Here is a 17,189-nt window from a genome sequence, read left to right as displayed (position 1 = left end):
ACTATAGAAGGGGGTTGAATATAGTGTTTATACAATCAAATCGATTTCAACACAAGTATGTAACGAAGATCAAGTATATTCAAATAAACTCTTTTATAATAGAACTGTTGTTCTCTCTCAGTGATGAACAATATCACTAAGAGCTGCTAGGTTACAATGTATAATCTTTTTGATAATGATGACACATATAGTGTAAACCCTAAGCTGTGTTTATATAGTACACAATTACAAGATATATTCTAATTGATATGGAATATAATTCTGTCTCCTAAAATATATCAATTAGATATCTTCTACAAGTCTTCTAGTCCTCTAACTCTTTATGCATATCTTCTTTTGTTCTAGTCCAGATCTTCTACTGTAAATCAGCTGCATTCCTTATCTGAAGTCTTCCCGCACTTAAGTCCTGATATGTATCTTCTGACGCCTTAAGTTCTGATATTAGGTTCTGACTTCAGTAAGTTCTGATTTCAGTAAGTCCTGATAAGGCTGTTGTTATGTTCTCAAAACTAAACACAAATCAGATTAGACATGACATCTTAAATATATCTAACAATCTCCCCCAACTTGTAAATTATGAAAAATATAAAAGTTAATAGATTTGATGATGTCAAAAACATTTAAGTACAAATGCAATAGGAGTATATTTTGACAATTAACTACAACTTACAGTCTTTGTAGCTTTTACCAATCTCACTGAGTCAATCTGAATCCAAAGTGATTCTTGACAAAGTTTGATATCAGCGTTTCTTCTTTATTTCTCAGGACTTGAGCTATTGTAGCTTTGACTTGCTTCAATTCTTCATTTTGACTTCCAATCTGGTAGATTGCAGTCCTTAGTGCTGAGATATGGTTTCTTTCCAAACCATTAACAAGTCTAATCACCCTTGGATGAGAAGAATCTTCATTGTAGTACATACATTTCTCTTTCAGAATCACTTCAAGTTTAGCAGAATCCATCTTCATTGGAATTTCACTTCCATCATCTTCAACTATATTAGGAATGAATTCTGTAACCCTTGAACCAAAAATTCTTACTTTGTCTCTTATGGTCTTCATAATGAAATTTGACCATCTCCTGGTAATCTCAGACTTTATCTCTAAAAGATAATGAAAGAATTGAAGTTCTTAAAGAGATTTGTTCATCACATCTGATTCTGACATTTGATATGTTCTTTCATCTTCAAGAAATAAAATTAGATTTTCTTTGACATTATGCTTATCACGAGCATCTAGTATCACTTGAACAAATATAACCCTTGTCAAGGTGTTTCTGTGTAACTTCTTCAAGAGGTTTGTCAGTCAATAAGAATGGATCTCTTGTAAGCACTTCAACTTCTGTCTTGATTTTGGCTTCATCAGAACCTAGTCCAGCTCTGTCTCTTGCTTCTCTGGCTTTCAATCCAACAGTCATGAAATCAGATAACAATTGGCTTTTCTTTGGATCTGATGGTTTAACATTTTTCCATATGAGTTTCTTCTTATCAACAACTTTCATCTTGTCTAAATTAACTTGAGCACTATCATAGGTTGATTTCTTGATGACTTGATCAAAATTTGATATTTCTTCTGTAGATTGCTATTCTTCATTCTGAAAAACTTCATTCTGTAGATCAGAATTAGAGGTTGTCTTGGATTCTTCAGTTATCTTTCTTCTTTTCAGAATTTGAACAGTTTCATCTTCAACAGCAGTATCATCATAAACTTGAACCATTTTGCATACAGGTTTCATCAGGATTTGAAGAATCTTCATCTCCCGTGGCTTTGTTGGTTCATCAACTTTTCCTTTCCCTTTATCTTTGGGATCAAACTCAACTTGTGATCTTGTCTTGGGCTTTGAAGCCTTAGAATTTGACTTTTCCTTGATCACAATGCCTTTTACCTTAGGCCTTGGAGGTTTCTTAGCATCAGAAACTTTAGACTTTAGATTTATCTTCTCAGCTGCAAATCTAGCTTCTTTCTCCCTGAGATTCTCTAAATCCATTCTTGGATTATGCCTGAAAAATAGTCTTCTAGCAATCTCTTCATTAAGTGTCTGAATTTTAGGATCTTTGTAGTAGACAGTAGTTTGCTTTCCTTTGAGCTTCAGAGTTTGCAAAAACTTCTGAGAGTCTTTACTTCCTCCTTGAATCACAACATCAGAACTTGATATTAGATTTTGATTATCAGAACTTGCTATCAGAGCTTGAGCGTTTAAAACATCAGAATTTGTTTTCTTTTGAGTAGAAGATTTGCTTGAATCAGAAATTAGTTTCCTTGAAGAAACTTTGCTGCTGTGCCCTTGACCTTGACCCTTGCCCTTGCTAGGGTTTCCCTGGTCATCCTCATTGTCATCCTTTTTCTTCAGTATTTGAGTATTAGAGCATTTGGACTTAACTACCTTCTCCCCCTTTTTGGCATCATCTGGTAGTAGGAGAGAGAGAAGAAGTTCTACTGAAGATTGAATTTCAATAAGTTGATCTTTTTGAGAAGCTTGATTCTGCAGGACCTCAGTAATTTGGGTCTGTTGCTGTTCTTGAACCTTCTCAATAGCTTCAACTTTCTCAGAAATAGGTCTGATAAACCTATTTTTATCAAGCTTGATCTCCATATCCAGCTTTTCAGCTTTTTCCAAAAGTTTGTCAACCTTTTCATGAGTTGTAGAGTGTTGACCTTGAAGAGATTTGATACTTAGAGCTGTGACTTTGAGTTGTGTCTTGAAATCAGAATTTGTCATCAACTCATCAACTTTGGCAATGTGCTCTGTCAGAACTTTTGAGCTTGGAATGAACTCAGATTCATTCCACTTCTTGGTCCACTCAACCCCTCCGTGAGTTTCTTCCCAAGGAACATGAGCAGCTTGTTCAACAAACTTTTCAATCAGTGCCTCCTTTCCAAGAATGGGAGCTGGAGTATTAACTAGAGCTGACTCTCCAGAACTTGCAGAAAATTCATCATCTTCTGACAGTACTAAAGTATGTGTCACTGAAGGTGATTCTGCAGTAACTTCATCTAAATTCTGAGCATCAGAATTTATCTCCAGAATTGGAGTTGTTAGTATCTCAGCCTGTAAGATAGGAGAAGTAGCAATAGTTGGTTGAGCTGTAGTAAGAGCTTCTAGATAGAGCACAGTTGGAATGATCAGCCTATGAAGGTCAATTTCAGGACTTAATCCTGAATCTTCAACTGTAACATTGTCATGAATATGAGAGACAGGAGGTGTGATCACTGTATTCTGAACAGTGTCTTCAGCCTGAGTTGGAGGTGGCAAAGATTCAATTACTATTGGCTTTAAGATCAGAGATTCCTGATCCCCTTCCTCAGCTTTATTAGTATCCTCAGATGGAGGTTGTGCCAAATGCCTTCCTGCTCTCGGTTTCTTTGATCTCCTGGATGGTGTAGGAGTTGCTTGATTAGCATCAAAACTTGAAGTTCTTTTTCTCTTCAAAATATCAGAATTTTCAGCTTCAGTTTCTTTCTGAGAAGTTTCCTTTTCAGCTTCCACTGTCACAGGTTCTGATGCTTGAACCTGGACTTGTTCATCTTCATCATCATATTCATCCCTAAGAATCATCCTTCTTCTCCTTGGTGGAGATTTAGGAACAAATTTTGCTCTTTTAGGCCTGGAGGATGAAGTTCTGATGGTAGGTACTGATGGTTGAGGTTGAGATGATTGAGCTGGCTGGAAATATGTTCTGATGGTAGGTTGAGTTGGTTGAGGTTGAGAAGTATGAGCTGTTTGTGTAGTGGTTGTAGGTGCTGATGGAGGTTGAAATGGTTGTACATCAGGATATATAGCACTGTATGTGAGAGGGTCAGAGTTTACTAAGACATGTTTGACTGACTGTGGAATTTGGAGGGGTCTTAGTACAGCCTTCTTATTATCAGTAGATAATAAGTAAGTGAAAGCCCTTTTTGCAAGTTTAAAGGGTTCAATCAACTCACTAGCCAGTTGGGCCTTATCAGAACTATAGAAACTGTAAATAAGTTGGCAATATATAGCAAAATATATAGTATTTCTGTCCTCTTGCATCCTATCCCCAATAAATCCTAGCACAACACTAGCATAATCAAAATGAGATTGAGTAATTAGAGCATACCCGATTTGCTGACTAAGGATTGGAATTGCATCAAAGTTGGAGCAATTGTTTGCAAAGGCCTTGGTAATACAGTCGAAAAAGAAACTCCATTCCCTCCTTATATGGGGTCTCTTCAATTGGCCCAGCTTTTCCAAAGACTTTTCATAGCCTAGATTTTCCATCATTTGTTGAAGAGCTGGCTCCTCAAATGTTGAATTGAAAATACAATCTTCTGGCAGATGTAGAGCTTTGCGAACAGTAGACACAGTCACCACATGTTCATCCTCCCATGTTGTAAAGATAATACTTGGGGACCCAGCTTGTCCACCATCATCATAAACACCATTCCTCTAAAACTCCAGCATTTGAGTTCCTGAGAGTGCTTCTGGTTGGGTCAAAGCAAACCCAATCTCACTTCGAGATAGAAAATCTTGGATGAAGTGAAGTTTTGATGGAGCTTCATCCTTAAATAGAATAGCCATGTAGTTATTAGGAACAAACTTGGTGTTAGTCCCTTAACAATATGACAAGAATTACAGAAGGGGGGTTGAATGGAATTCTTGAAACTTTTTCTTGAAATAAAAATGTTCTAACTCGAATATATATATATATATATATATATATAAGTGTGAATTGATTAGCACAATGCAAAATAGTTACTTAAGTGAATCAAAACACAAGTAATTAAAAACAAGAGTTTTTAAAAACTTTCTGGTGGATTTGAATGATTCCACCAGAGATATATATTATATATCGAGAGAACCCTGTGTGCAAAATGCTCACAGCTGCTTACAAGAATTAAACAACTAAGAATACAGAGAAATGCTAAGGATTCTGCTTACAAAAGTTTCTCTGCTTGTTTCTTAGATTCGATGGTTCCTTAGTTGCTACTTCTTGGTTTATATATCACAAAGATTACAAAGTAATGAGACATGATAATAAATAAAACTATCTAGTCTATTACAATGCTACTTCATTACTCTATTCTAGCATCTTTGAATATCTTCATAATAGCATGGAAATGGCAATGCTTCTTTATTCTCGAAAACCCAGTTGAATAGGCTACCACATTCCATTTGCATCCACTCGACGCATGTGACTGAGTTGTCACTGTCAACATATATTTGAATTCTTTATCCGTCGGGTTATTGATCATCCGTCGAGTTATTGATCATCCGTCGGGTTGTTGATCATCCGTCGAATTCATTGTTTGTTCATCCGTCGGGTAGCAATCAAGCACTAGACTTCATTTCACTTATGCAGAATTACTAGACATCATCTGTGTACAATTAATCAACCTATTCTGCATATCTAACTAAAGTCAACATGACTCAAGTACTACTACAGATTCTAAACAATGTGTATGCATAAATATGCTTCAGACTTATTATTACATAAGCTACTCATTCGACGGATAATAAGTCATCATCCGTCGGGACTATATTAAGTCATCCGTCGGGACTTTAAACCTTATCCGTCGAGTGCTACATGATTTCACTAAGTAAAATCTACTAAGATGTTTTGTTCATGTAATCATCAAGTGCACAACATATACACAACACTTGGCTCCATCATAAATCAGATCTTTTGGTGCCATTTCTGTAGAGAAATAAGTAAGAAAATGTGTGTTTGCAAAGTGTTTGATAAAATGCCTGTGAAAAATAGAGCTTCAGAGAATATTAGAAAGAGAGAGAGAATAATAGAGATAAGAAAAGAATTAGAAAGTAGGTAAAAGATTGTAAAATCTTTTAACTCCCAAATATATACTCTCTCCACTCAACAGCTCTTTTGAAAGTAAAACAGACATTTTACACCTGTCAGCCATTAAATAGTTAAAGCATTAGTTGGTGGGCACAAGAAATAAGCAGTAATTATTGTGCACATGCAGTTGTCAAGGCAGGCACATTTCCCACTAACCAAATGATTATGACTGTTTTTATCTCACTTAAATATATTCTGATAAAATATGACCGTTACTATAAATATTAAAACTAAGCCAAGTAATTAAATAATGCCACGTAAGCATCATAGTTTCCATCAGGATTTGCATTAGAAATTGACTATTTTCAGAATTTTACGGTCATCAGAATATGGCTTCTGTACTCAAAAAGTGAATGTCTGTTTTTGTGATTCTTTATACAAATACTGACTGGTTTCTTTAGAGTTTAATCATCAAAACTTTCATCAGAACTTGTCCTCATAATTTATGCAAATAATACTTAACTGTTTGTCAAAAACAACTTAATCACCACATTAATTTTCATCATTCACATGGAGTGAGAGTGTGTGCATTTGCAAATGATCAGATAAAGATTAAAGTATGATAAACTACAGTATATCTTAGAAATAAGGCATAACTAAGAAAAGTTCTTAAAATCTGTCTTTAATTTTGAAGTCTACTATAGAATAAATTTATGCAAGAGTCCACCTCAACTGTTTTTGCTCATTTTATGCATCTTTTGACATTCTTTTTACAGTGGCTTCTCAGTGTAAGTGAGTCACAACTGCTATCAGAATTTATGCTATTATCAGAGTATTTCTCCAGTAATCAGAGAATGTGAAAAGTCACCAAGAAAAATTTATTTACTTTTCTAATGCATATTACTTAATACCAGCAATGCACCTGGGTCTTCCCTTTCACATATTTACTCTAGATCTCAAAGGAGAACCTGATTTTGATTTTGTTCTTTTCTTTTCTTCAGATAAGTGAGGCTTATCAAGCATGTAATTCATCCTTAAGATTTACTGACATTAGAATTTGACAGATAAGAAGCAAGAATCTAGTTTGTGACTTAGTAGTAAGATACACAAAGTAAATTTGACTAAGCTCAAAATCAGAATTTGCTTGTGTTAATGAATTTCCACATAAAAACCTAATTCAAACATGGGATTTCTAGTATGTTAAAGACTACTAGATCAGCATCTAGCACAATAATCCTCATTGGATTGAATAGTCACAGAACATTCAAAACATTATCAGAGTATATAGAATCACATCAGATGACAATCAGTATTTAATATATTACAGTTTAAAGCACAAATTATATGGAGATAAGACAATCTGTAAACACTGATCATAAAGTCTGATGCATGAGAACAAAAACTAAGCAGATTTTGAGAAATAACCTGAAACCATTCCAAGTTCATTTAACAGTCTTGTAAAAGTAGCTTCATATAGTGGTTTGGTGAAGATATCTGCTAGTTGTTGATCTGTTGGAACAAAATGCAATTCCACTGTACCTTCCATCACATGTTCCCTTATGAAATGGTACCTAATGCTGATGTGCTTTGTCATTGAGTGTTGAACTGGATTACCTGTCATAGCAATAGCACTTTGATTATCACAGTAAATGGGTATTTTAGAAAATTCTAAACCATAGTCCAGTAACTGATTCTTCATCCAAAGAATCTGTGCACAACAGCTTCCTGCAGCAATATATTCTGCTTTTGCAGTTGATGTGGAAATTGATTTCTGTTTCTTGCTAAACCAAGAAACCAATCCACCTCCAAGAAATTGGCAGCTTCCACTAGTGCTTTTCCTGTCTATTTTGCATCTTGTAAAATCTGCATCCGAGTAACCTATTAGCTTAAAATCTGATTCTCTAGGATACCACAATCCTAGATCAGCTATACCCTTGAGGTACTTGAAAATTCTTTTCACAGCTATTAGATGAGGTTCTCTTGGATCAGCCTAAAATCTTTGTAACACCCCCAGATCCGGGGTCGGGGATCCGGGTCGTCACGGTCTTTCTTTCCACAATATCACTTCACTTAATTAATAATAACCAACCTTATGCTGTGACCCCACACTAACATACACCACAACCCGTTATAGTCTCAGAGATGAAATTCAAATAAGTACAAGTCTTTGAATCCACAATTTAAAAGTTATTACAACCCAAAACGATTACTTGATAAATTTACAGTTAATTGCCATTATCTGCCACAAGTTATAATTATACATAATTGATTCTCAAAAGCAGATGGTCTAATCTACAATAGATCTACCTCTGCAGCTATAGCAGCTACGACATCAACGGGAAGACGCGGAACGCTTTCCGCGCGCTTGCGCTGGGTCTGCTGGAGTCTGGTCATCTTTCCTAACTGTTGTTGTGTGATGAAAGAAGAAAGCAAGGGTGAGCAGCAAGCCCACCAAAATAATATGCATAATTATTTACAGTATATGAGTCTACTCATAATACTCATGAAAGTCTTGGTCAAAAGAAATGAACCAAGTTGATAACTTAATGCGATGAAGTCGCAAAATATTCAGTATATATATATATACATATATACTTTTCAAAATATTGGAAGTCCTCTTCCATGCATAATATACACAAAGTCCCAGTGTATAACTGTATATAAAAAAATATCGTTGCAAGGTGATCTCATATATCTAACCTTGTCTCAACGTTTTTCTGAAAATCTTTGTCATTCATAAGACAATTATTAATTAGATATAAGTTTAAAAGATGAAGTTACCAAATACTTCACTACACTTATATCATTCCCAATACTACTTGAACTACCACCGTTCAAGTTATAATCAATTTCAAAAGTTCATCCCACTGATGAGACCACAAGATAAGACTTGAATAGATTCAATCTTTGAAAGATTATTGAATGAAAAAGTTATGAGATACTTTATTTAGTCCCGATATATATATAACCACATATATATCTCTTTAAACATTTCCTGGAACCTCTGTTATGTGAAGTATGAACAGAGTTCGAAACATCCAATGAATTTTGGAAAGGAAAAGAATTTTGGCATAAACCCGATATCTCGCTGATCAGGCAAAGATACCAATAAGTAACCTTTTCTACTGTAGATGGATGAATTCCTCACCGGTCATCACCCTGGTCATAATTAAGACCTCGCGCTCGACCGTACCCCGGCCCCTCACGCGTTGATGGACTGCCACCCAGCCACTTACACAATATTAGACCGTACCCCGGCCTGTCGCTTATGCCGACTCAATTAGATGGGCTTACTTCCCGAACATTGGGCAAGTAATCAATTCATTTACCAAATCTGCAACCTCGTTGCGAATATAAAATACACCACAGAGCCGGATTCCCCAGGTTTTGAGCGAGTATTTAAATCCCCTTAAAAGGAAGATCTTAAATATAAAAAAAGAGTTTTGGGATCCACTCTGACTTTTAAAAATCATTTTGAAGACTCGAAAACACTTTAAAGAGTGTTTGGAGTAAGGCTGATTTAATGAAGTAAATCAGTCCCCAGAATATTAGAAAATATCTGAATATTATTAATTAAATAATATTCCCATAAAGAATAATCTTTATCAAAATAATTGAAGTAGAAGTATTAAAATTTACACTTGAAAGGAGTATTAAATAACCAAAGATATACTTATATGAAAGTATTATCTTTATTTGAATAATCGAAAATAAGTTTGATTATTTACACCTTATTCTTTAATAAAATAAAGAATATACCTCAGCAAATAATCGGAGTCATAGATCCTCAAATGAATATTCAAATAATATTCAATAAATAAAATAAGCTGAGTCATAATACCTCGAATGAATATTCAAGATAATATTCAAATAATAAAATAAACTGAGTCATAAACCCTCGAATGAATACTCAAATTAATATTCAATTAAGTAAAATAAAGGTATCGAATAGACCTTATTCGATCCATAGTTTTAAAAACTATATCCATATATATAAATATATATATATATATATAATATACTCGGGAACATCGACTCCCGGTTTAGAAATATGTTCACCTTTTATCCCCTATACTAAGGGTATACGCAACTACTTGCTTATTTCTAGCATAGGTATTATGCAACTATAAGCATTGAAATCAACAGATAGATAACCAGATTACGAAACAGACATGCATATATACCATATCAGCATGCTCCAATATATCGCAAAATTTGCTAATAACAATCATGCACTATCACAAGATAATGCATATACATATATTTACATCACAACAACAGTATATCGGGTAGAAAACTTGCCTGAGCGACTGGGGGTTACGAATGGCTCGGGACGAGTCTGGTAACCTATAAACAACAAGTAAGTTGGAATTAAACCAAAGTCACTTGTAAATCTATACTTTAACTAACTTAGACTCTAACGCTTATTCTGCGCTTACTGATTCGCTTAAGTCACTCGGGTACCCTCGGCTCCACCATTTTTAATAATTTAACCTTTACGAGTTTTAAAGCGATTCCTTCGCGAGTGACTTACCAACTGCCTAAAACACTTACCATAAATGTTTCATGCATTAATTAACCCTTTTTGGTCTTTAACCTACATTTCAAAGTAAGGCGAGGGGAAAAAGTTTCGTTCGCGAAACGCCGTTACTTGAAACGGTCGTTTCTCCTAAACCGTAAATCGGAATCGAACGAACTACATATCAAAACGAAGCTCGTAACATGAGCTATCTAAACATGGGAGTGGTCATAATCTAGCAGGGGGTTCTCGGGTCCTAATGCTATGCACAAAAACAGTCCAAAGAAAATCGGACGTTACGACGGCTATGTTTACGCGATTTCCCATTTTTTTTAAACCATTCAAACCCATTCCAAATCAACCCCAAATCCAACCTCAAATCCATCATACAACAATCATCCATCCTTATCACATCATAACAACCCCAACCAATTCAATTTAATCATTCATACTTATGCCTAAACTTAACTTTAATCATACTTAAGTTCTTTTATTCAAAACCACAACATTTACCATTTATACTTATTCCTAACATGAACTAAAAGCTTTACTTAGGTTCTTTAACTAATTACCAAGATTTACAACTCCAACAATACAACAAAACCAACTAATCTCTACAACTCAACCAAACTTCAACCATTCAAGCATCATGCTTCACATATGCTAAATCAAACACATTCAATCCTAATTACTCAAAACTAAAGCTAGGGTTTGTAGTTTATACCTTCCTTGGAGAGTGGAGAATCAAGAGGATGGCTTGGAATCACCTTTAAAGCCCTTAACCAAGCTTAATCTAAACAAAACTTCAAGAACACAAATTTTAGTTCTTGAAAACACTATTCACCATCTTCTTTGATGATTTATAGAAAAAGATTGGCTTGGAATTAGAAGCTTAAACTTATAGGAAGTATGTAACTATCCATGGGGAAGCTTAGATAATTACCTTGCTAAATAATAAGTGGAGGAGCTTGAACTTCCATTTTTTAAGAAGAGAACCCGAGAGCTTCATGAAGAAGAAGAAGAATTTTGTGTTTTGCCTTGTCTTGATCTTTTGGTTGGTTGATTTGGTTTTGTTTTTGATTTAGTAAAGTACCTTCTTGCCCTTGGATTTGTGTGGTTACAAAGCCACCACACCTCCTCCTTCCCATGTCATGCTTATCTCATCCACATGATGTCATCCTTCCTTCCTTGTCTTCTTTCTATTGGTTGGATGACATCGTTCCCATTAATCCCTTTGATTAACTTCCTAATCGTTTGCCTAATGACCGCTGATCTGTTATACGGTTCGCTTAACTTTCGTTCTTGTTTATCGTTTGAAGGATCATACCCGGGATCTTATTACTTAGGTTCCCTTAACCTTTCTCAATACATTATATTCCTTTTTATGATCCTCCATTATAATCCTTTAATTTAAATCCTTTTTATCCTGTTACCTCATACTCAATTCTCTCCGTATCTTGTGGATTTCCGGGAAAAACCAAAGTGTTCGGAATTGGATTCTGACGATCTTTACATACACTTATATACTTCATAGAGTACTAATAATATCCCAGAATATCCATAACAGAACCCCTACATAGTGTGGCATGAAACGTTTTCTCATTCAGCAAAAACACTATTCATAAGGGTTTCAAAATTTTCCAAAAATTGGGGTTATTACAGTCTCCCCTCCTTAAAAGGATTCCGTCCCGGAATCAGATAGAAAACAAATGGGGATACTTTCTTAGCATTACACTTTCTAACTCCCGAGTCAATTTTCCACATTGTGGTTCTACCATCAAACTCTGACTAGTTTGATAACCCTTCTCCAAAGCACTTGTTCCCTTTTTACCCTATAACCCTTCCTGGTTGCTCCATATAGGTTACGTCGGGTTGCATATCTATGCGCTCATATGCCCCTATTTGACTGGCATCCGAATTACACTTCCTTAACATTGATACGTGGAACACGTTATGAACTTGCTACATATTCGGGGTTAGGGCTAGCTTATATGCTAACTTCCCAAACGTCTTAATATATCCAAGGGTCCAACAAATTGTAGACTTAGCTTTCCTTTCTTTCCGAACCTCATCAATCCTTTCCAAGGGATACCTATAACATTACTAGGTCCCCTATTTCATACTCTTTATCCTTTCGTGTCAAATCAACATACTTATCATGTCCATCTTGGGCTACTACCAGCCGTCCTCTGATTAGATCTATCATATCCTTGGTCCTTTGGACTACTGCGGGTCCGAGCATCTTGCGCTCTACAACTTCATCCTAACATAAGGGAGATCGACATTATCTTCCCTCAAGGATCTCATAAGGCGACATCTCGATAATGACATATGATCTATTGTCGTAAGATAACTCAATCCGAATTAAGTGATCATTCCAAATTCTTTCAAGTCTATTACACAGACTCTCATCATAGCTTCCAATCATTAGAGCTCTTGCTTCTCAATACCCATTCTTTTCCAGTTCGTAATCGCTACTACCTTCCGTTCCTAATATTATACGGGTTATACTTTTGCTCGTTAGCGTTCTATAACCTTTTAATAACCACGTCAACCTTAGTATCACGAATGTGTTCCCATTCCGCATACTACCACCACTTTATTACTCCTTTTTCAGTTGTTTCTATTTTCCAAAATTTGATCAATCAAATAGAAGTAAAGGAATTTGTTGAGAGATCACTATGATCATGAACACTTGTTATATTGCATAGTTAGTACAGAAGGTGGCCAGCCTTTAGTACTTGACAAGCAATTAAACAATAGCTGGTATCCTACTCGGCTTCTATCACACAGATAGATAGTCATTCGGCAATACCTCCCCTTTTGGAAGGGTTGTTCTTCTCAGCTTACATGAAATGAAAAGAAGAGAAAAGAACGAACTGAAGAGAATTGTATATATGAAAAAAATATACTGCCACAAAATATCTGGCTTGGAACCTACCTCTGAACTATAGAGGTTTGTCATAGGAGAACAAAACATATACGTAATTATATCAGCATCAAGCATTATAGCCTCGTATTTCCCATGCCTAAATATTTTCGCTATCCCGTCCATCATTCTATGGACCCACACTCTTCCTTGAGCTTATACATAATCACCTTTGAAACTCCCTCGACATCGAAAATCGAATCTGGGATCTCATTCTAGACATCATCGTTACTTGAATTCTATGCTTGCACCGCAACCTTCCCCGTATAATAATACGACTCTCTATTGATAAGAAAGAATAATTATTCACTAGGTAGATACTCTACTTAATTAGTCTATCAATGATAACTTATACACTACCACTACCCGATTAGTGGTACTCAATCTCAACACCCATTCCAATACAACTCTCACGGTTGTAATCAGCTCATTAATCGCAGAATCATTACTGCCTTACTATGGTCCACCACTGACCTACTGTAGTCATTCATTTTCCATGAAGTCTTAATAACTAACCATACGGAGTCCATACATCTCGTATCTAATTCTCCTAAGGAGTTAACATAACCACCAATCACAATTCATGAAGAACACTCCAAACTCTGACGTACTTTCATGACATGAAGCAGATAAAATTTGCAGAAGAGTTTCGCTCAAAGCAACGATAGCAGGTTAATACCATTCTTAATCATATGCCTTCAATAGAAGACTTAACTCAAAGGTTTGTTTAGTCCTTTTTGAACTATGGTCCTGGCTTATCTCAAGATAGTATCTTCTGAGATAGATAGCCCGCTCATGGCGATTACACGAATTAAACCTTTACTAACTACTATTACGGTTGGGTATTGCACAGTCATCAGAAGGAATGTCAATCTTCCAAACCATAATACAACCTTCACAGTTTTAACCATCATCACTGTATTCCTTTGGCACAAGTGCCTATAATTATCCTCTTACCTTTAAAGTGTCGGCCACCTCTTTGGCCTTTCCTGATAGTACAATTTCCTTACAGTCAATGTCATTTTAACCACCTCCAAATAATTTTCTACCTCATTTCAATCACAGCTTATGTGAAGATGTTTTCCTTAAAATCTGATGAGTAAAAAAAAAATATCACCATTTTTCCATAAGTTATTGCCTCAATCTTTAGAGGTTAATTACTGTCACGACTGACTCTCAATCATACTTAGAACATCTTTTATCTTAAGTCCTAATTGCCCTGAACAATTTCGACCATTACTGGTTCGATCCATACTTTCTCGTGGTTTAACACGTGCCCCATTTGGCATCATTATAATTACGTCATATTTCCTTTATCCACATTTCTATTCTTGAGAATTTTGAATATTACCTTTTTCCTTATAAAACCTCTAAGGTTATCCTTCAATCGTTCCTCCTGTATTCCCTAGATACAGGGCATATCACAATACCATTTACTAATAGTAGAACCATTGTCTATATACTTTTGAAAAAAATTCTCCACTGATTCTTTAAAGGTTGTTATTACCTTAATCCTTTCCAATTCATACTGTCAAATTTCATATTATCCCTATTAAGGGTGAAATGCCAACCTTTATGCATTCCCCTAGGATTCGTTTTAAGTTACCGATGTTCTATCCTTAATTCCACCTTTAAAAAGGTACAAGCATCCTTCCATGGATAAATAAAGTCATATATCCCTGATATGGGTATCTTATTCAATCATTCCCACCTCGATAGTAAATGCCTAATTTCACAATAACATCTGTATACAAAATGAGGTTAATCAAAATGGCCTCCAAAAGATAACAACGGTTATCCGCTTTTCTTGCCTAATCTGGTAACGATAACATGGATGTTCTGGAAGATATTGGTCGTGTTCAACGTGAACTTCTTCTTAATAATTCCTTATTTACTTTTGTTGTTTATCTCAACAGTCACCTCAATGTTGGGATATCTTTCATATCTGGCGTCTCCCTTTCTGGGTATCATGCCACCGGTCTTACACTTCACCTTCTTGAAGGTCACTTCCTTCATCCAATTTTCTTAATTTCTTACTTTCTTATCCCCTTAGTCTATCCGCGTCTCATTATTTATCCTTCGAATTATCTCAAGGTTTCCTCGAATCCTCCCAACTTACAGGGGATAAACTATATGCATCTCTTATGCCTTCAACCGTCAACTTTAACTCATGGTGAATCACCCTCATCCTGACGATCATATACTTTTCTATTTCTATTAATAGGAGTCTTTAGGGTTTCCTCATACCCAACTCCCTTATCATTCCTCAAACTCTGTTGCCTTTTTATTCCTTTCCACTTCAATTCCTTTTTATTTTCCTTTCTCTTATCATTATTTCATGAACCAACACAACATAAGCATTGATTTCAAATATCCCGTCATTCTGGATTCGCGTCTTCAGAACGAATCTTAACAACTTTTACAGCTTAGATTCATAATTCATCATACTCGTCTGCCTTTGTTCTGGCTCTAAAGCTTTTACACTCTCTCTATAGCCTTGGGAATTACTTTCCCAAAAACAATTGGCTGAACTTTAATCAGTTTATCATAACCTCTGGCTCCGTGCCTTCCTTGGTCTTTCACCAGCGGGTGGCCTCTCTCTTAGGAGGGTAAGTGACAAAAATAGTCCTTTGTGGTTCATCAATCATTTAGAATCTCAAATGATTCCTCTATTTCCTTTAGCCAGGCTCTTGCCTCGGCTGGGTCAGCTTGTTCCTTGGAACTCTGAGAGCTTAGCGACTTAGAGGTCCTGAAAGAATTTCCTATCGCATTGTTTCCTCAAGGTGGTGGTTGGGGATAATAGTCTAAGTTCTCTTTAGACAGGTCCATGAATTGCCGTATAGGGGTACCATCTCGGGTCTCCTTTCCTTACTCGACTTTTTGTTTCCTTAGTATGAAATGTTTCATCCTACTCCCCATAATTGGGGTCATCTTTTAATTTAAAAACCTCATTTTCCCACTCCATTAAGTCATGGGTTCCTTCTATCTTGATGGCGACCTCCCTGACTATCGCGTTCAGGGTTTGCTCTAAATCTTATTCCTCAACTATGGCTCTCATCTAAGTTCTCATCCTTACACTCTTGAACTTTCGGAACCCAAATTCTATAGGAATACCTCATTATTCCCTTATCATCTTTCTCGATATTAATCTTTTATCTAATTGTTGGCTCTCTACCTTCATTCATAACTTTTTCTGGCACAATATGATCTTTTCCAATAATTCGGGCTGTATTGCAATCTCAAACAGCTTTTCGGTACCGGCTCCGGTTACCTTCATATCTATTTCCATTTTTTTTTTTCAAAATCTCTTATCAACTTTCCCAAAGACATTAACCTCTTGAGTCTCTCCTTCTTACTAAGGGCATCAGCCACCACATTGGCTTTCCCCGAATGATAAAGAATCTCCCAATCATAATTCTTGATTAGCTCTAACCGCCTCCTTGGGCATATGTTGAGCTCTCTCTATGGGAAAATGTACTAGAGTACTTATGGTTTGTGAATCTCATACTTCTCTCCATACAAGTAGTGCCTCAAACCTTTAGGGCAAAACTATTGCCACGAGCCTAAGCTCATGGGCGGGGATATCGAATTTCATATTACCTTAATTGTCTTGACATGTACGCGATTACCTTACCGTGCTGCATAAGCACGCACCCTAAGCCCTAGTGCGAAGCGTCACTATACTTCACAAAATCTCCTTTTCCATCCGGCAACGCCAGCATAGGGGCCATCACCAATCTTTGCTTCAGTTCTTGAAAGCTGTTCTCGCATTTCTCTGTCCATTCAAACTTCTCAGTCTTACGAGTAAGCCGCGTTAAAGGGGCTACTATCTTTACAACTTGAACGAACCTCCGGTAGTGACCGGCCAATCCTACCTCTGGTAGTCGACCAAACCATGGTCATCAATTCATCAGTGGTCCTTTATCCAATCCTGTCAGGATCCTCCATGGGATCCTCCTCAACAACTATCCCTTCTAGGACA

Source organism: Apium graveolens, unplaced genomic scaffold (assembly GCF_009905375.1).
Source record: "Apium graveolens cultivar Ventura unplaced genomic scaffold, ASM990537v1 ctg361, whole genome shotgun sequence".
In the NCBI taxonomy this organism is placed as follows: Eukaryota; Viridiplantae; Streptophyta; class Magnoliopsida; order Apiales; family Apiaceae; genus Apium; species Apium graveolens.
This window is presented reverse-complemented; position numbering follows the sequence as displayed.